General features: G+C 34.4%; 1 protein-coding gene across 1 annotated transcript in view; it reads right to left on the reverse strand.

Annotated features, from left to right (window-relative positions):
* Positions 1 to 23,008, reverse strand: part of FOXP2 (forkhead box P2) — a 262,680-nt gene that overhangs the window by 221,662 nt on the left and 18,010 nt on the right. The gene's annotated exons all lie outside the window — the stretch shown is intronic.

Raw genomic sequence — 23,008 nt, forward strand, 5'->3', positions numbered from 1 at the left:
AGGCAAAGAGTTAAGATTTTTAAATATATGTACACTATTTAGAAATATAAGTAGCAGGTTTTTTTGCAAATTATGACTTCTCTATGTAAATGAAGCTAAGTTTTATAAAAAAGACCTGATGAGAAAGAGAGAGATTGAGAAGAAACATGATATTCATAAAAGGAGCTTATGCTTTTATTCTAATCAGGAGGAAAAATTGTTTACTTTTTTCAAAATACAAACTCATGGGCTTCCCTGGTGGCACAGTGGTTGGGAGTCCACCTGCCGATGCAGGGGACGCGAGTTCGTGCCCTGGTCCGGGAGGATCCCACATGCCGCAGGGTGGCTGGGCCCGTGGGCCGTGGCCGCTGGGCCTGCGCATCCGGAGCCTGTGCTCCGCGACGAGAGAGGCCGCGGTGGTGGGAGGCCCGCGTACCGGGGGGGAAAAAAAAAAAACAAAAAAAAACTCATAAAGCCCTTTTCACATACAGAATACGGAGAGTATACGGGGTCTTAATCCAGATATTTAAAATTACAGATTCATAGCACTTTATGAAAATATTTCATGTAAATATTTTATATAAAAATTTCTATAAATCAATTCATAAATTTTAAAAAGCAGAGAACTTTACCTTTAGAGGAATACTGTGGTTAAATTTTGGAGAAATGAATATTCCTTTTTTAAAAAAATGGTGTTAATCTACAACTAATTTATGCATTTTTAATATTTAATGTCACATGTTAATTTCCTTAAAATCAATCACCGTGATACAGAAGATCATACCTTAACAAAAATTTTAGAGGTAGACTATGTAAATAGAAAAGTTTAAAAAGAAGCATTGAAAATCTGTAATGTGTTAGGCCCAAGACACCCAGTTTTTATGTTTTCTTTTTTTTAACCTCACAATTCTTGGGGGTAAATAACATCACCACCAATTAGAAAGATTAGAACACAAAAATTTAAAAAGATTTGTCGTAAAGTACCCAAGATAACGAAGTTAGTAAGTGTCCAGAGTTGAGTTTTCAACAGAAGTCAGTCTGATTATAGTACCCATAGTATTCTCATTGTTGTACAGTGCCTGGGGTTAATGATTTAAAAACTGTACTTCATTACCTCTCACAGCTTCATAGCATGCCCTTCCCACCTCTTTGTGATCTAGCATCATGCCACCTTCCCATTCTTATCAATTCTCTAACCTAACCCCTCCTCCCCTTCCTTCCCCAAACCTCATCCCACACTCTAGTGGATTAGAGATGGGTGAAGGGATAATTTCGATAGAAGTGGTAAATGCGATGATAGAGATACATTCTGTGTACTCTTGGAGAAAATGGCATAACTTTTTTGGGGGGAGAGGGGTGAGAGTGAAGACAGGGCTTTCAGGTAAAGCTGATCTGGTTCTTCATGGATTGAAAGATGAGGAGGGGTTAGTGAGGTGGGCATTTCAGGCATACAGCCGAGCACATACAGAGCACAAAATGGCATGGTGTATACAACAAAATACATTTCCAATATTAATGGAATATAAAATCCACTCTACCACAGTGGCGTGAGAGAGACAGGCAGACATGGAGGGTCTTATGTGCTGAGGGAAAGACTATGGATTTATTACTAAACAATGGGAAACTGTTAAGAAGTTTGTAAGAGAAAGAGTGGACAGATTGGATTTATTTTACATGAATCATCATGAAGCAGTATGGAGAATGAATTGTGGGTAAGGAAGGGGTGTTGGTAGCAAAGGTGAAGACAAGGAGACAGTTAATGGTAGAAGTAACTGTCTGATCAAGAGATATGCCTTAACTACTTCTAGGGCAAGCTCGGTGAGGGGGGGGGGGCAGCGTGTAGAGAGGAGGGTAATGGAACTTGTCCATATAGTACCTTGTCCAAAGTTCGAAAAGCACTTCTTCAATGAGACACTTTACTTTCCTCTGTTGGAAAACTGTTACAATATATTGACACTTTTGTAAATACAAGACACTTTACTAACAGTGCCTGAAAATCATTAATAAATTACATTCACAGTCCCATGGGTAAGGTGTCCTTGTGCAGTCCACAACTGTTTGCATGATGGCAAACAGTTCTAGCTATGGTTAGGAAAGGACAGTGTTTATGAATGGTAAATAGGGTGGTGTGAAAGAATGACCAGAGTTGATTTTGGTTACCAGATTGGATGTTGTTATAAACTGAGCTGAAGAATCTAGGAAGAGAAAAACATATTGAGGGTAGGAAGAGATTTTAATGAACTGAGTTTGGGGCTCAGGAAGCTTAAAATTCCTAGGGAGTATCATAATGAAAGGTTTACTAGACTTTGGAGATGTACATCTGGAACTCAGGGGAAAGGTCAGAGTAAAAGTAAGAGTTATGACGAGAAGGTTACCCCGAGATACATCATGGAATGAGAAGCATAGCAGAAGAAGGGAGTAACATTAGGGAACTGTCAACACTAAAGGCCGATTAGGAAAAAGATGCAAAGAGACAAAGAATACTCAGAGAGGCAAAAATCAGGGACAAATGCTACCAAAGAAAGGAAGGGACAAGAGACTCACCGGGTGTCAAGGCACCAGGAAAAGTCCATTTTAAAAAGACTAATGGAAAGTAGCTTTCTTACTCAAATTTAAATCCCTGGCATCTGACACAGGTCTCACCATCTAAAAAGTGCTCGATGTTTGCTGAAGGAATATAACACCCTGTTTCACGTCATTTTGCTTTTGAAAAGAGGGTGGCAATGTGATGGAGGAGAAAGGAGCTGGGCAGGAAAAAAACCCTATTTCCTAAACACCTACAATGTACCAGATTCTGCAGTAGCAGACTTCACTTGCTGTTTCAGTGTGAAGGGATAATATCCATATTACACTCACAGTAAATTAAAAAGTCAGAGGACTTATGTGCAAATTAACCACTCAGCCAATAACTAAGCACGATTTAGCCCCAATGCCTATTTCTAAAGCTAGGGTCCCTGGTTCTCTCCCAGCTCTGTCACTGACTAGCTTCTGACAAAATGGCAATTTCTTAATTATAAGAAATTTGTAAGAATTTGGAATAGATGATCTCCAACATCGCTTCATATTCAAAGCTGCGGTTTCCTTTGTATTGATTATAGTTAACATCCCTGACGTGTACTTTCCCTCGGCCAGACTTCAAATCCCCCAAGGGAATTTGGACTTAGTTTTCTTCTTCTGGAACTATTTCAGAGAGTTCTAAAGATAACAGAAGCTAAATATTTATTTTTAATAAATGGGCAAGTATTTTTTTAAAGCAATCTGTTTATTAAACAGTTTAATTCGCTCAAGAACTATTATAAGAGAAGGCAGTTAACATAAGTCTCTGAGACTTACAAAACGGCAAAGGCTTTTAACACTTTTCCAGAGTTATCAGACAACGAACATGCCTACTTTCTGTGACGAAGAAGTAGAAACCAAGCAAAAATGCCAAAGTCATTTATTAAGGATCATTTAAAAGCTCTTCATACTCAGATCAGCAAGATGACACACATTGTAGACTACTTAAATAGTATCTTGATTCATACCTTTGCCTTCAACTACACCTTTCAAAAATTTGAGAGAGGTAAAATGCCTTCACTGTGAAAGACTAGAAAGCAGGCTTTATCTAAGACTTAACTGATCATCTTAAAGAGACACTGCTCGTGGGCTTCCCTGGTGGCGCAGTGGTTGAGAGTCCGCCTGCTGATGCAGGGGACACGGGTTCGTGCCCCGGTCCGGGAAGATCCCACATGCCACTGAGCGGCTGGGCCCGTGAGCCGTGGCCGCTGAGCCTGCGCGTCTGGAGCCTGTGCTCCGCAACGGGAGAGGCCACAACAGTGAGAGGCCCGCGTACCGCCAAAAAAAAAAAAAAGAGACACCGCTCCAGATTTGAAAGTAAGCATAACTTCCTTAGAGAAGTCCCTGGAATAGATCATGCTAACGAATCAATTTTCAAACCTCTAATAAAGATAACATGAGTCACCCTTTTCTGGATTTCATGAAGCACATCATAATAAGTTTTTTCTATGACAGAGAAATGCATTTACAAATGTCCTGGAGTTGGGAAACATACCCAGGTGTGCGTGAATTCTTTTATTCAACTTTATCTGATTGTCTTGCCAATAAGATTGTTTTTTAAGCAGTATGTGGCTAATATGGTGAGCCACTGGTTTGAATCAGTGGCTCACTGTCAAACTGAAGAGGCTCGTAGGGTGGTGTCTGAAGAAAGAAGTTCAAGTGGGATACTGGCAATATCCATTTAAAGAAAAATGAAAAAGGAGAAATATATCACAAAGGCTAACAGCCAGGAAGAAACCAAAACGATCTGACCTGTATGTAAATATGACAATATGGTATTAAAAGTTTACCTGTGATTATTGTATATATGGAGAGAATACCAAATATCAACACCAAGAAATGTCCCATCTACTATGGTTTGTAATAACTAAACCCTTATAGGACACAATATTTGCCTGAGAACTTTATTTATATGAAGGATATCTGAAAAAAAAATTAGAATTTAGACTATCAAAAAGAACCAGAGATGAGTGAAGTTGCAATGGGGTTAGGAAAAAAAAAAAAAAAAAGTGTAAGGAACTCAGATTTTAGTTATGGAAGAGAAATATGGAAGGCAGAAGGTTAACAATTGCACTTAAATGTATTATTCTGCATTAAAAAATCAGGTATAACCTAGCTATAACACTACAAATCAATGGCAAATATACAGCCAGAATTAAGGTTCAGAATTTAACAAAGCAGGAATAAAAGTTTTCCTAGAGAAAAGACTTAGGATTCGCTCAGATAATGACTGAATTCTAATTATTAGACTTATATAATAAATTGCTTGTTTAATGTTGCCATGTGGATTTTATACAGATATTTCATGTCCAAACTGAAAGCTTGATTGCCCCCCAAACACACCTCTCTTGCTACCATCTTGCTCCTGATAGCTCCTAATCATCTTTCTGTCTTAGCTTAAATGTCATTTTCTCACCTTCACCTTATTGTTTTTATCTAGAGCGCTTACTGCAACTTGCAATTGCCTACTCTTTCTATTTATGTATTAAGCTCTATCATAAGCCAAATATTGTGCTAGGTATGCGACATACCTCTCTCCTTCTCCTTTGGTGCCCAAAGAAGACAACCACTATATCTGTTTTCTTAAATCCTATATATTAAAGCTGAACAAAATGAATGAATAACTGAAGGAAGGTTGAGAGGGAGAGACTTCTTTTCTTGGTGAGAAGGAGAAGAGCAAGGTACGACCATTTAATGAGTGTGTACTGCAGGGATTGTTGGGCATTTTCTACTTGTTTAATTCCTCCATCCCTTTGGAGTAGATGGTACTATACTCATTTCATCAAACAATAATTTGAGGATCAGAGAGGTTAAGTCACTAGCTCAAGGTCAATAGCTATTCATTGGTGAAGGTAAAATTCACACCCAAATCTGTCCACTTTAAACCCAATATATTTGCTTTCTATCTCACCAAATATAAGTGTGTCAAGAGATCATTCTGAAAGTCTGTTATTTCTCTGACAGCACAGTATCACTTGAAAGAGCAAGCATTCAAGTTCTTCCCACATTCTGCTGTGGAAAATCTGTGGTTATCAATATTTTCCATTTGTATTTAATCTCAAAATTTAGTTATAGGTAGAAAATAGATACATTAGTTGACTGTTGTAAAATAAACCTTGAGACCGTTTATCAGATTGTATTTTAAAAATATGACATGTTTCAAGAGTAAACTTTTCTCACTTAAAAAATAACTTTTATCTTAAAATGATACTCATCTTTAAAAAATGAATAAACCAACCTTGTATTTTAAATGAGCTAAGACATTAACAACAAAAGGTTCAGAAAGTCATAAGTATTTCTTTTAATTATCTAATGTGATTCCTGAACTCACGTTCTCTGTCTAATTATATATCCCCAATGTACTTTGAGGGGTTTCATTGTGTTCAAAAGGAGCAATAGTTGGTTTTTTTTTATCACAAAGAATTCTCTTAGCTTTTTATTCCGTGTAAAGCTGTTCCCAAACACATTATTTAACTGATGTGCATTACACAAAATATATTGCTTTGGAAACACTTCAAACAAGGCAAATTCCACAGGAGACAGGGTTACTGACTAACACCTCCTGACAATATGACCTCTTGACCGAAACTTTTCTGAATGTGCATCACAAAAGACCCCTGACACCTGTCATTTTCAGAGATTAGCACAAAAATTTCCAAAGAATTCCACAATGCTGCTTGAACAAAAAAAGAAATTATATACCCACATTTCAATAAATTTTGCCCCTCTCCCTCAAGCTATGTATCTTAATTTTGACCTGTTCTTATCTATTTTAAAAATCCAGACAACCTTTAATACCAATGCTGTACACAGGCTTAAGTTCATCGCTCTCATAGCCTACCTCCAACACAACTGCAATTTTCGTCTGTGTCTAAAGAACAAATCCTTCACATCAAGCATCTCAGAGCTTCCTTGAGTAAGCCAAGCCTGCTTTAGTGTTTCAGAGAAAACTGTGCACACAGAGAGAACATATACTTATGGTTAAGTGTATCAAAAACCTGAAATAGTCATATCACCCTAATGGAATTGAGTTTTAAAGCTAATGTTTGCTTACAAAGCTTATTGGTATTTGCAAATGAATAATTTAATGCAAATCTGAACATTTGCAATTACCTTAAATCTAACGTTTCTGGAATTGGGCAAAATAGTATCATATTTAATTTCATGTTAATTTGCAATTCAATACCTAAACATATACCTGGATGTTGTATATACATGTGGTAAAAATGAATTGTAGTTTTAATAAACCAGAGGGCTTCCTTAATAGAATAATAATGACATTAATGTGGATTTCTTTGTAAGGTAAAGATTTTTTTGCAATGTGAAAAAATTAATCATTTCTGTTCATCTAGATTTACTTATATCAAACAATGAAATACAGGTAAATATATACAGCAATTTAGAAGGCATATAGAAATTCTGAATACAGATAGAGACATATGGGTTGAGGTTATAACCAACTAAACTTAGGGAGCTGAAGTAAATACTTATATCACTGGCAGAGCAGAGACTAAAACTGTATTGCAAGTCAGAAGACTGGTTAGTACTCAAGGTTCTGTTTAAAAAAGAGAAGAAATGGTGATACACGATGGCTGAAGGGAAATCTGTTTTCACAGTCCACGACTCAGCTGCACAGAATAACCAATCCACGCTACGCACTTGTAGCACCAAAACTCATCTGTTTAGTAGGAAAAAATGTTCTTATTTAGAACTGTGTTTTACGGGAGGGACAGAGGAGCAGTTACAAGTGTGCTTTACACTGTTTCTTAACTACGTTTCGGTACAATCATAAAGTAAAAGTTTACATTTATGGAAATAAAGCACTGTTTAGATTTTCAATTTTAAAGTAAATTAATACAATGTTTTATACATTTTAGTTTATTATAAAGCAATATTTTATTGCCAAGTATAAGCGCCGTACTTAACCTTGATATTTTTAGATCTTCTATCCACTTAAGGAAACTTTCATTTGCATGAATTCCCTAAATATATATTTTAAATAATGTAAATATGATGGTGATAGCTAACAGATATCGATGACTTTTAACATGTGTCAAACACTGTTGTACATCCTTTATGTACAATAACTCATTTGGTTCCCACACATCTCCTATGAGGATGATATTATTAACTATTTCCATTTTAGAAATGAGGAAACTGGAGGCTGAAAAGTTGAAAAGGAAGCAAAACACTTTTTTATTAAAATACTTGTTGAGACTACTAAACTTGCTCTTTGTCTATTAAAATTTTTCACTGTAGTTTTCTAAGTTTTAAATAAATATACACGAAAATATTCTATTCCAGTTATTTCTCCTAAACTTAAAAAATTTTATCTTGTTCTGCTTCTAAAAGTTTAACAGTCCAGTCATTGTGCTATAAAATACAATTCACCTCAAAAAAACAAAATTACAACCATAAGGAGAAGTCAGGAATTTACAGGTTGGTGGTAATCAAATGCCAAGTTTATCCTTACAAATGACATATGTCACCTTATTTACAGCTGTTTGTCAGATGATCATTTCTTATTTAGAGAGTAGAGTGGCTAACTAATTATATATTTCCCTAAAGCTGTACTGTACTACCAAATGTTAACATGAAGACTAGTGGCACCACGATGGGTCTATAGCAGGAAAGGACAACATCAGAAGCTGAAAAAGGCATTAACTTCAACTTTAAATTTCATTTTCCCCTGTTTAAATTAGATTTTTTACATTATTTAAATGTAATTCTATTACATTTACTACATTATAGTGACACTTGAAGTGCAGCTATTGTATGAGTCTGCCTGCACCTCAGGTACAATATAAACGAAAGCTTATAACTCAGCTTTGAAAATTAGCTCATGAATCAAACGAGATATAAAGTCTAAGCTTCAAAACCCATCTTTATTTACCAGATTTGCAAGAAATCCATTTGGATTTTATTAATATCGGTAGTTATTTTTAAAATCAGATTTTGATTTTCTTTATACTCTTAACCATTCCATTTGCCAGCGACTGCTTTTCTCAGCTACTTATACCATACCACAACATTTACAGCTAAAATACAAATCATAAAATTACCAATAATGGGTTTTGAAGGTATTTTCCCCCTCCAAGTTCACAACATACATATATGAACATTGTAATGAGCCTATTTAAAATATATTTAATACTCAATCTATAAGTAACAGTGAACAGATTCAATAGATTCTTATGAAATACTTTGTGAAGCTTAATCTACCTTAAAAATTTTTTTCTTCATCTGCTGTAAATCACTCTGAAAAGTTTCATTCTAGCTCTCAGATGCATTCATTCATTTGCACTCAACAAAATTTACTGTGCATCTACAGTGGGCAAAATCTTGCAATAGGATTCAGAGAAATGGTCCTTACCCGAGTAGATGGATAGGAAACAAATAATTATATGCCCTGAATGTTGTAAAAGGGGGAATCGACTCACAGTGGGTATGTATTTGTGGGTGGGTGGGGGGCAGATGGATGAGGCCTCCCTGAAATGACTTTAAATCTCTGATTTGAAAGACGAGTAGAAATTCCATTTGTTAAGCGTGAAGGGTTAGAGGGCTGGAAGACAGGAGGAAAATTTTAATGTGGTGTGCATGTGATCCAGAGAACTGTTTAATAAATGGTCTGAGAAAGGCAGGAGAGAACTGGGTTAACTGGGACGGCAAAAAGAGGTTCAGTGTGGCTGGGGCAGTGGGAGCACAGGGCAAGCCAAGGGATGAATGAGGCTTGAGAGACAGGTAGATCAGGAGGGTCCCTGTCATGCCATGCCTGATGGACTTTTATTCCAAGTATCAACCGGAAACACCCAAGAGAAAGGGAAATGACACGGTCAAACTTGGATTTCAAAAATATCTGGCTATCCAGGGAAAACCAGATGGGAAATGGTGTTGATGCCCTTAGATAAGAGGAGAAGGGTAGCATAGATGATGGCAATTGGGACAATGGGAAACAGACAAAATCAAAAGATATTTATGAACTAGGATTGGAAATGACTGGCAACAGATTGAATTTGGAGAATGAAGAAGAGAGATGAGATAACAATCTTAGACTTTTTTCTTCATTAGTGAGGTGGACTACAGCGCCATTTAAAGAAACAGGAAGCAGTGGAAGAGAAGTCATTTGGGTGACAGAATGATGGTTCCACTTGGGATGTGGTGAGTTTGACAGGCTAGAAGATATCTAAACAGAGTTGAACCAAAAACACTGCAGGGATTATGAGATTATTAAATTAGAACACTGCTGTTAAATCAATTTTTATTCTACTTTGGAACTATTTATTTGCATACCTGAATAGGGGGTAGGTTTTAAAGGGAAATACCTTAGTCTTGCATCATTTAAAGAGGATATAAAGGATAGCTATATGGAAATTAGTTGTTTTTTTTTCCAATTGTGGCCTCCTAGTTTAATTGTTTATCCCTCTTGTTATTTTCCTTTAACAAAAGACTCATTTTCATATATTTAATATTAATAGACTATGAACTCCAAGGGTGAAGATGTTTTTGCTGATTTATTTGCTGTCTATACATACGCTCCTTAACAGTGTCAAAAATTGACTACATAATAAATGTTGAATAAATGAATGATAAAGATATATAGTATATTTAATTATGGTAGTATAATTACAAAACGTACCTCAGGGGCAAATGAGAATCTCACCAAATAACTTGATGATGTAACATTTCTAATCCTGTTTTGCAGGGACCTTAGAACTGCAAGTAAATTATCAATGCCTATAAACCCTTTGACATCCTCTGAAGAAATTTGGGAATAAAAATGTTTATAATACAAATCTACACATTTTCAGATGATGCTAAAAGTGCTCTGAGAAATATTAAACTTATGATTTAAATCTTCTTAATTTAAAAATGCCCCCAAATCAAGTTAAATTCATTGTATTACATATTGATGCTTAATCTAGAATACATTATGGGTCAGTATGAAATGTGAATTTCTAATTACAATTAATTAATTTCTAATTGAATGCAAATTGGCTATTGCATTTCACACACAGAGTTCTCTACAACTGAGTGAGACTAGTGGTTAGAAGGGAAAAACTTCTTAATAACCTTATGGAGTATTATGCATTTATAGTGTATGCTTTCTGAAGGTGATTTCTTAAACTTTTTGAGAAATACTAATACATAGATACAATACCTATGTAAGCATTCAGAACACTAGGGTTATGGGAATATAAACCATTATAATTTTTGTATAATCTTATGTAATAATGTAAAGCTTAAATTGAAAACTGTAAAAAGCATTTTATTAACAAAATTTTCAACAAAATTCACATGATTAAATGGAGCTTATTATTTTGATACTTTATCTCAATCTACCTAATCTGCAATTTTTCTGTCATTTTAGAAGACCATTTACATAGTTGAAAACTAGTTGGTAGCCCACAAAGTAAGACCTAAAACATAGTTTTGGCTTTGGAACAGCTCAGATTTTTCATCTACATTCTTTAATTTTAAATAAAAGAAAAATTTGGACTCTCAATTGGAAACACAGCACACTAAAAACAGACATAAAAGGAAATTAATTGTGAAGTTGGAAATGATCCTAAGTTACATACTGTTGAAGGCCAATTTATGTCTTGTTTAGAAAGGGGTCACCCTTTTCTAAGGGTGACGCCTACAGCAAATCTCTTGTTATTTACAGAGAATAGAAAAGCACAAACTCATTTTCTTAATAAGCTTCTTCAGTTCTTCAAATAGTTCTAAGAAATGCCAAAGGCTTGCCTTAGTTAACAAGTACAGATAATCCAAAGTACAGCAGTGTCAGCTAAATAATATTTGATCCCCAAAGATGCCGTTGGTGGGATTTTCATAGCTATAGAAATGTATGAGGTATAAATTTTAGCAATTCTTACAGTTTTGAGTGAGCCAAAAGAGCTTTTATCTTAATTGAAATAGCTGAGTAGAAAAAAAAATGGCTCCAAAAAAATGGAATTTGTTTTCTATGTGCCAATTGAGATTCAAAAGGAATAAACTATTTTCTTCTTTTAAATTAAGTGTAACTTTTTTCTAAAATAAAGAATATATGATAATTGTAGAGATTCAAAAATGGAGAAGATAAAAATATTACCCTAAGCTTGGTTACCCAGAGATAGCCACTATTAACATAGTTTTCCCATTCTTTGTTTTGTAAAAAATGTTTAAACATTAACTGTAATCATGCAGTACATGTTAACCATACAGACTAAATTGATTATTTTAAATGTCTATTTTCCTGAGTATAAAAGTAATAGTTGTAGAGAACTTGAAATATACAGATAAAGTCATCAATATTAAAAATAAGTATTATATATTTACTAGTTATTTACTAGTTTTGAGTACTTGTTCTCAGTTCAGAATTGTACATGAGATTTATCTAAGTATAATTTGATGCATCCTGGAGATGTCAGTGTTTGCAAGATTGCATTAAGACACAGTAATTATTTTAGAAAATAATTCAGGTAACCAGTGAACAAAGCTGTACCAGTGAGAAAGGAATGGTAGAGTCTGTCTTGAGGAGGCGAAATTATTAACATGGCTGAAAGGAGTTTAGCATAATACGAAGTGAGGCTTTATCACCAAGTGCTATAAAGGTGTGGTGATTTAAAGAACTGAGAGACTCAATTTGACACAGTATTATGGGATATCAGTCCATGTTTTGCCAGCTCCTAATCCATGAACAATTAAACGCTCTGTTTTTCAGCCTTTGTCTGTCTCCTGGTTAGATTTCAAAGAGGGATATTGAACTGAGAGCCAGAATCAGGCACAGAGAGTTCTCCTGTGTGTTTAATAATCACTATTCAGCAACAACTATACATAGGATAACTACTGACCACTTGGCGTTTATAGTGACAGTAGGTTCTTTTAAGGATAGAAAGATAAATGATATATGCTTGAGTGCTGGCCTCAAACATCTTACATTCTCTAGCTGGAGACATAAAACATGAGTAAAAAATAGATAATACAAGACATAAAACATTGATTTTATTCTTAGTCTTTCCTATCCTTTATTATTATAGATCTATGAGAATTGTTTGTAAATACTGTCGAAACGACGCACGTTTTGTCTACTGACTGTTTACACATAAAGTACATAACTTATTTGAAATTACTGTGAAAAGTTTCAGAACACTGGACAGTGTGTGTACTTTACTGGTCACATGACATGCATTTCATTGTCTCACCTACAACAGGAATGTTGGTAAGAACAATGGAACGAACCCAAACGACTACCTTAAAAGCCGTTCTTTGCTCTTCTGATATTCCTACTTGGAATTCTTTACACTTGGAATTGCAGTTTCAGGCCCCCACTCTGCTTTAATCCAGTCACACAGAATGTCACTAGATCTTGTACTAGAAGTGCCAATTCCATCTTTGGACCCAGTGACATAAAAAAAATACTATGTGGAGTCACCATTTTTTAAGCATCCTTTTTTAAACAGCTGTATTAAGGTATAATTTACATACCATAAAATTCACCCAGTTTAAGAGTACAATTTAAGGTACAATTCAGTGTTTTTAGGAAATTTAGAGTTGTACAAGCACTACCACAATCCAACTTTAGAACATTTCCATCACTCCAAAAATTTCCTTTTACCCATTTGCAGTCACAGTTCCTTCCTACTTCTGGTCCCAGGCAACCACTAATATTTCTGTTTTTATTGATTTGCTTTTTCTGGACATTTCATATAAACGGAATTATAAAATATCTGGCTTCTTTCACTTAGCAAAATGTTTTTGAGGTCCATATATGTTGCAGCATATATCAGTATTTCATTCCTTTTTATTGCTGAATAGTATTCTGGTTACGTAGTACTTATCCATTCACCAGCTGATGGACATTTGGGTTGATTCTACTTTTGGTTATTATAGATAATGCTACTACAGATATCTGTATAAATGACTGTGTGTGTATGTATGTTTTCTTCCTCTTGGGTAAATACAAAAGAGTGGAATTACTGGATTATATAGTACATGTATGTTTAACTTTTTAAGAAACTGCCACACTGTTTTCCAAAGCGATTGTGCCATTTCACATTGCCCCCAGAACTGTATACAGGTTCTTGTTTCTCCTTATTCTTGCTATTATCGGCCCTCCTTATTACAACAATTTTAATGAGTACGTAGTGAGTGAAGAAGCATAACATACCGGTTATAATTTACACTTTCCTAATGATGTTGAGCATCTTAGCATGTGCTTATTTCCCATTCATATATTTTTTGGTAAAATGGCTACTCAAGTATTTTATTCATTTTTAAATTGGGTTGTCTGTCTTATTAGTGAGTTGTAAATATCTTTATATATTCCATGTTATCACAAATTTTAAAGAACCATATTTTTTATTTGGATAGAATATATTTGAAAGGGATGAATGTATGATCAACTGATAGCAGAGATTCAACTGATAGCAGCCATTTAAAAAAAATTGTGATTATTTATTTAACAGTTGTTGGTGATTCTTGAGCTAGGATTTAAGCTGTGCATATGTCAGCTCTTTAATCATTGTAACTATCACAGTGACTAGTTTTACTGCTTATACATACATGGATAAAAGCCAGGATACTGGCTGGAGTTAGGATGAATAAAATGATCGATTTTATTTTGGGGCAGTAATCTGCCCAAGCCTCTGTATCTCGCCTTAACATATTTCAATATCAAGGGTCCAATTTTCTAAGAGTTTCTAAGATTATTATAGATCACAATAGAAATTTCTTCATCCCTTCCATCTTTCTTTCCTTCTTCCATTCTTTCTTGCTTCTCAAATTAATTCTCCTCTATAGTCGAGGTGTTACTTAAAATTTCTACTACTATTTTATTGCCAGTTTTTGGAAAACATTTCTTAGCATTGTTTGACATATGTTAGACATATATACGTTATCATTCTCTTCAGTTTTATGCCATAACTAGACTGTGTCTTCAAATAATAACTTTGTAATGAGAACATAATTTAACGAAATTGATGAACTGTGATGTTCAAACACTTCAATTTTGGGAACTTCAGGTAGTCAAAGCTCTTAAAGCACTTCTAGTAACTGAAAATGGTGATAAATTATGATTGTAATCATTACTGTTATTTGTTAGCATAGGTAGCACTGGTGAATAGTAGGCCATCAAGCTTAGTCTCTATAGAAGAGCTACGGATGACGCACGGCAAACTCACTAATAAATATTATGACTTCTATGTTAAGGACTTCTAAATTTTATCAAGTGCATCACTTGTGTCAAGCCATATAAAAATAAAACCAAATTTAAGTAAATATAATATTTTAGATAGTTATATGAGAGTTTTAAAATAGATTAATTGAAAGGGTCATTTTCTGTCTCTGAACATACCTCCTCCTACAAAATATCTAACACTATGCCAATAACTTAAAACTATGAAATCACTTAATAATAACATAACAAGGACTTTAGGAACAAGTAATTTCCATAGTATGAGGTAGATCACAGAAATGGGTGAAGAGGCTGGCTGTATAGAAATTAAATCTAAAGCCTTCATTCACGTACTATAGTGTCCCCCAAAGGGGGATATATCTTAATCACAATGATGGAATTTTATTGAGAAAACGATATGCATTGCAAATAAATGTCTTAATTATTTAAATAACTATGAAATCTCCTATGAAATAATAATGATGGGAATGTACTATCTTTGATAGGATACAGGGTTTAGGGTTAGAAAGCTTGATTTTGAGTCTGACTCTCAATGTGATTTTGGACAGGTGGTTTTTGAGCATCAAGATTCTCATCTGTAAAATGGGGATAATAATAGCTACCTACCGCACAGAACTGTCCAAAACACCTTATTAATGTGCTAAAAATATTCTGGAAACTGTTAAAAGACATGAATATGAGTTTCCCTTATTATAATTACTTGAAGACAGGTTTCCAAGTATGCTGGTAACTTGGGAGGTGAGAAGATCCATTTATTACAAAACAACAATCTTTACTCGACATTTATAACCAAAGTTAAACTATAAAGCTAGTATTACAAAATAGTATTTTATGATAATTTAAAAACTAACACAATAATATTTATTGTTGCCGTAGTATCACATCTAAATTTAAATAGCATGATCATGTCATTTGAGTGGTATTTTCTGTCACGAGTAATTGGAATTAATGATAAATCAACTAGAGGCCTCTGAATTTGAAAACCATTCATATGCAGCTCCAACCTCCAAAATATATAAAGCTTTAGCTTCTTTATAGGTGAAAAAATTGAAGCTTTGGAAGGTTATGTAACATGCCTTTGTTCACACAGTAAGACTGCGATACTTTTACAACAGCATAAGTTGATTCCAACATAGTAGAATCATGAAATTTTAGAATTTTGAAGGTGGGAGGGATTTTTCTATCTAACCTACTCATTTCGCATGTTAGAAAACTGAGGTCCAAAAAAACAAATTGACTTTTCCAAGGTCATACTGGTACAAGAAAAATTAAATACAAGAGAGTGGATCCCCAGGTCATGTGACCTCATACATAAAAAAAAGAGAATATATTAATTTCTACCAAGGTAATTTGTCCCTTGAAAAGTATTCATTTCACTGAAATAATAACATTCACATCTTAGAGTTCTTCAACTATTTTCACATTAAAAAGAGATATCAAACAACATCTCCTCTTCAGGTCACATGAACACCTCCCGTTTTTGTGTTTTAAAGTTAAGCTGTACTTGCTAGTCTTAATACTCTGGTAGTAAATGGATGGCAACTGATTAGGCTACAAAGGGTGTTTGTTTGATGATTTAAGTATTATATTTTACATTGGGCATCTAAGACCAGAATAATGGAGAGCAGTATCTAAAGATCATAAAGGTATGTCTTAAAGAGATTTAATTTTGTGTGCACAGCTTTTAAATTCAAATTATTCTTCAGCAACTTTCTCTTTGAAATGAGCTAAATGACATCAGTGGAAAAAATTCTACATAGTGACATCATCCTGACCAACAAAACGTCCATATATTCACTTTCTACACCACTCTCTGTTTCAAAAGTAGCTGTAGTAATGAATATACTTTTATTTCCCAAACTAAAAATTTCTATTTGAGCTTATATATAGGATACTATGACTTTAAATATAGGCATATAGGTTTTCTCCTCTCACTGAATTAAGCAGATACGTGACTATCACAGTTTAAAATCTCATAACACCTCCTACCATATGCCTTATTACTAAAATATAGCACTAATACCTGACTGGTGACACATATCAGTACCTTTCAAGAGGCCCTCGTTTTGCTTTATAGGAGACATGTGAGCAAGAGACTCAACAAAACACATTCAAAGTTGGGCCATTTCAGAGAATTAGATTGTGGTTGTACATAAGATTTCTGATAGAGAAGTACATAACTAGAATAAGAGAATTGACTCTAGGCCCAAATGAAGCTACAATGCCCCACACTTCACTCCAAGGCCTTGCAGACTAGTGATGTCAAACAGAAATATAATGTGAACCACATATGCAATTCTAAATGCAGTTGTAGCCACATTAAAAATATTTTAAAAATGTGAAATTTATTTTAATAATGTATATTATTGGGACTTCCCTGGTGGTCCAGTGGTTAAGAATCCGCCTTCCAATGCAGGGAACACAGGTTCAATCCCTGGTCGGGGAAATAAGATCCCACATGCCATAGGGCAACTAAGTCCACGCGCCACAACTAGTGAGCCTGCATGCCACAACTACAGAGTCCTGGTGCTCTGGAGCCCACTCACCACAGCTAGAGAGAAGCCTGTGCACCGCAACAAAAGATCCTGCATGCCACAACTAAGACCCGACGCAGCCAAAAATAAATAAATAAATAAATATTTAAAATAATAATAATACATTTTCTTTAACCCAATATATTCCAAAATATTATCACTTTAACATGGATCAGTATTAAAATTACTAGTGAGATATTTTACATTCTTCCTTTTGTACTAAGTCTTCTAAATCCAGTGTGTATTTTACATTTATAGCACATCTTATTTCAGAATAGCCACTTTTAGGTGCTCAATAACCACCTGTGATTGGTTTACTGGCTACTGAATTGGACTGAGCAGATCTAGAGTATCTATAGAATAGCAGAGGCTCCACCAGAGCAGGCCTGGGCACATGGTCTATAGGTCTACAGGGACATGGAGTGAGATGTAAAGGGAACTATTTCTCTTCCTTCAGGCAGTTTGATCAGGGTACTTGCACACTTGACAATGTAAGGATTATACAAAGAAAAGGTCTTTTACTACCTGGTAATACAGTTGACTCTTTAAAAAAAGTGGGTTTGAACCGTGCAGGTCCACACAGACAGGTATTTTTCAATAGTAAATACCTCAGTACTACATGATCCGTGATTGGTTGAATCACAGTATTTGGAGCAAACGCAGGGATGGAGGGCTTGACCACAAGTTACAGGTGGATTACCTCTGTGGTGTTCAAGAGTCAAGTGTAATTGACCAGCCATTCTTATGGCTAATTTCTATTGAGCACTTACCAGATAGGACATTCCTTTAATCTATTAAAGTCACTTAATCCTCACAGTAGTCTTGTGAAATAGGATCTGTTCTTATCCCCATACTATACAAGATGCTTGCTTGGAAGAGCCTGTGGAAGAACTGCAATCAGTTGTTGCAGATATGATTTCTTAACGTAGAAGGAGAAGTAATGCATACATAATAATAGTAAACTATTAAAAAATGTAATGGTCATCTACATCACGTCCTGCAGGTACACTGGGTAGACTTGGGAAACACTTGCTGCCCCAGTAATATGAATATTTTTAAAAGCTACAAATGTATATTTTAATGTCATATTCTGCATCTCATAATAACACAAGATTTAGGAAATTTAGATGAAAACAAAGAGACACTCAGAATCACTTCTAATAACAATGTAATACGTATCAATAAACATATGTTTCAATAAACATACGTATCAATAAACACTGAAAAGCAACCACAATAAGATACCTTCGGTACACAAACAGTGAATATTATACAAGAGATAAGTGAAAAATCAAAAAGGTCAATAAATTAAAGATTGATTGCATAGCATTGCATTGTGAGTAATGAATGAGCATGTTTTCATAAAACCAGTTTTCTTCAATTATCAGTCTAAACCTAAGGACCATTTGTGGACGCTATCCTACTAATGTATCAATTCCTGCTCCAAAGGTATAGGAAATAAAATGATAAGCTAAAGCTAAGCAAAATAATGAATTTGTATTTTCTAATAATGGGCTGCTATTTATCTATATGTTTATTATTTGACAGAGTACAGAAATACCCTCTTTACTCCTACTTTTACCTGATTAATTTCTACTCATTCAAATCCTCAAGGCTTCCCTGACACCTCACCACCATTGCTGCCTCTATTTATGCTCTTAAAGTAACTTTCTTATCTCCTTTGAAGTACTTGTCACAGTTACAATTTTACATTTATGTATGTGATTATTTGGTGTCTATATCCCCTGCTAGATACTAAGTTTCATGAAGGCAAGAACCTAATATCAGTTTTTGCTACATATTTAATCTGCTAGCAAAGTGCCTAATACCTAGTAGGCACTCATTAAATATTTGTTGAATAAATTAATACACGTGCTAAGCATTTTATAAGCATAATTTTATTAACCCCTAAAATAATCCTATTAGTTATTTTTCCTTCTAGTTCATAAAGAAAATGAATCTTAGGTTAATTGATTAGCCCAAGACCACCTAGCTATTAATCAGCATTGAACTCAAGTAGTTTAATTCTCGATCATTTTTCAAAACCCCAGACTTGTTTTCTAATTCCTCCCAGTACTTCGTGGACCATATCCAATCGAAGTATTATTGACTCTACATCTTAAATTTGTTTCCTTTTCGTCTTCTGCACTGCCTGTACCTAGGCCACACTGTGATAAAATTGTCTTTCTAAAATACGTTATCTGCCATCATGTTTCTAACGGAAAAAATCTTCAATGGCTGTTCAACACCTGAGAATGAAAGTCAAAATTTCTGGGCATAACAAACAAGGTCCTCCAGAATTAGATCTTGCCTACTTAGTCTTTGCATGAGGTGCATCAAATTACTGAATGGTCCCCAATATTTTGTTCTTTTTCACAGCTTCCTATCTTTGTGTACCCTTTTCCTACTACCTAGAATCCCTCCTCCCCTTTCTCTGCCCATTGATCCCCGCTTTATCTTCATGACCCAATTAAAATGTCTTTCCTAAAATCTTCCCAAACAAGCCAGGCTGGCTGAATCACTGCCACCTCTTCTCCGAGCCCTCACGGCACATCTACTTCTGTCACAGCATGAATGTCTTCTATACTGAAAGCTGGGAGAATATTTTCATCAGCTTTTTCGACAATTAGTGAAAAGAGACTGGGTCATATTCGTCGAACCCAGTGAATGAATAGATACAGATTTCTCAATTCTGTATCCACAATTCAACCTGAGGCAATTTCTGTGAGGAGGACATTACTAGAGTGTTTATTTAGTTACAGAGCAGAGTATTTTTGCATATGAGGTGGGACATTTTGGACACTGTAATGAGAAGGGAGGGAGTGGACTGTCCATGGGCTACATGAAATTTCAAGGGGCAGCAGAAAGCTTTTTCCTCAAAGTGTACATAATATTAACTGAAAAGAATGATCTTAGTATTTTCTTATTAATAATATTACAAGTAATTTCTAAGGATTGAGTACCTACGTCAGAAAACCATTCCAGGAGATTTTTACAAAATCTGTGAGACAGCTAATACAGATTTGTGGAAGGCATTAAAATTTGGAAATACCAGTTAAATAGGGCTTTTTAACAAGAAGCTGTTTTTTACATCCTGTTTTTTTCCTTAACGAAACAGGCTGCTCTACTGTAAGAAAAGAAAAATTACATAATAAAACTATATCTGATCAGATTTTTATCATAACTTGTCGTTACTAAAACCCTCATCTCTTTATCTCTCTACACAAACAATACAAATTAGGAAAAAAATATATTTAGTGCTAAAGCCACATAGAATGATTTGGATGTGCTTGATTTAACTCAGGTACAACAGGCAGGTGAAATTTTACTAATTAATTTTTCTATTATCTGTGTCAGCACATGTTTTAATAAATAGGAAATATATATTTTTGAAAACTTAGAAAACCACATTATAACCTTTTTTTTCCTAATGGTAATTATCACCTAAATTTATCATGAAGCATTTCACCTGGTATCTTGCGTCTGCATTGTTCATTTTTCTAATACAGTACACAAACTAATTATCCCACGTTAGATATGTTTTAGTATGAGTTGAAAAAATACTAAAAGAGAAACACTTCAATTGTTATATTTGAAGTCACTTGTAATGATTTTGAACACTGATTTATCTTTGCTACTGCTTATCTTCAACCACATAAATATATAAAGAAGAATGTGTGCATTTTAACAATACATAGTAAAGATGTTGTCATGTGAGGATCTCCACATATGACGAAAAAAGCCAGCAGTATTATTCTCCATTGAAATCAATGGGAAACTTGATATGGTCCCACAGGATCCTCTTCAGTGCAATTGCTGGTTAAATGTGAAGTGCATCATGCCCTCAACACCGGGGAGTGTGTTTGGGCACCGCTTTTGTAAACTGTCATTTTAAGCACTCATTACACAATTCCAAATTAGAAATAGTGTATATATTTTGTTTTGGTGTATTTTTGTATTATTTATAACATACATATATCTCACAATAGTTAAAGCAAGGTACTAAAAGAATGACTATTAGTTCTCTCAATATTTGTGTTTATATATCTATTCCTTGCTTCTTTTTATTTTTATTTTGCCTTAAGAATGTTAAATTAACTATTAAGTATCCATATGGCATATGAACCAAATTTCTGTACCTTAACCTCCTACACATATATTAAAAGGGGTTGGGTCAAATTAAATTAAATTAAAATTGAGTGGACTATTAAAAATGAGAGCCAAAAAATAATCTGAATCTAGAAGGGGCCAAACATTATGTAAACCCAGAACAAAAGTGAAGATTTCTCATTAATCTCAGTTATTTACCTCTTTGCTTCTTTTTCCTTGTAAATCAACAGATAGAGATTTTCTTTTAATATTTTTGATCCCCAAATGGAGATCAGCTAAATTTGATATCCTGGAAAGTTATTCAATAATGATTTTGTAGCAAATACATCTGCTAGACAACACTGAAATGTTGAGAATGAATAAAGAAAAACTAGAGAAACTGCACAACTGCCTCAAGATGGGAATGGTCCCATCTTGATGGGAACGGTCAGTAAATCAAAATTCAGTAATAACACAGAGTACATTTGTGTCTCCATGAGCCACTTCAACAGAGGGATCCAAGGACATTTTTCTTTTCCCCAATACAATCTAGGCTTTACATTTTAAACAGTAACTTCTCTTTGGCCAGATGAATTTAGGAAATCAGTAGCATAATACCATAAGTACAAATTTCTGAGACATTTTCTAAGCATTAATTACTAATGTTCACATAACACATTCTTTAAATTGGGAATGATCACTTAAACATGAATCACATAGGTTTAATACTATTAAATTACTTGCTTTTAATTAACTGCCTGACTTGGATCTCATGTATGTATAGATCCATAGTCAAAACACATATGTATTTTTAAGAGCGACTTTAATGTTAGCTGCTTTATGTAGTTGGAATATTGCTTTAATAATCTATTTTAAGGCACATTTACACCTAGAGAACCCGTACAGTTCCTTCCTTATACTGTTCTCCAAGACTATCATAAATATAAACTAATGCTAAATTTGGTCATCTATACAAGTGAATTAGTATTTTTAAATAATGGCATATTTGAGAAATGGAACACTCGCATGTTAACAATACTTCCATGTGATATACTTTTGGAGAAAGAGCGTCAAGAATTTTTCAACTAATTTTAAGAAACAAATCTGATCCTCTTAGAAAGACCATGAAAGGGTTAGATTTTTGGCAGGTAAGTATCTGTTTCAGTTTAAATTAGATTTTATTCACTTGATATGAAGTGAAAGAGACATTTTCTTTCTGGATTAACAGATCACCTGAACAACGTAAACATTTCGGTCTCTAACATGAACCAGATATATTTTGATTAACTAAATTTATTTAAATGGAATAGGGAACAAATGCTCCCTAAGAGCAGTTACAATTTTTCACATGCATTAAACAATCTTTTCTTTTACCTGTTGTATTATAAACGTCACCCTAGCTTCTAAACAACACCACAGAGCATATCAGGCATGAAATGGTCATAAGTATTAGTTTCCAGTAGATTTCACTTTTCTTTTTCAAGCTACATCTTGACATTTTGCAAAATCTCTAGAGACCAAACAGTGAAATCGAGTTACTGCAGGAGTGAACTGTAAATTCCATGAAACCATGTAATATATCTTAACACAGATGGACACAGTACATTAAAATAACTGTGGATGATAATAGAACAATACCATCTGTTTTGTCTAGGGAAGACAACGCACATCAACT

Source organism: Aethalodelphis obliquidens, unplaced genomic scaffold (genome assembly GCF_003676395.1).
Source record: "Aethalodelphis obliquidens isolate GAN/ISIS:26980383/991018 unplaced genomic scaffold, ASM367639v1 scaffold5, whole genome shotgun sequence".
Classification (NCBI taxonomy): domain Eukaryota; kingdom Metazoa; phylum Chordata; class Mammalia; order Artiodactyla; family Delphinidae; genus Aethalodelphis; species Aethalodelphis obliquidens.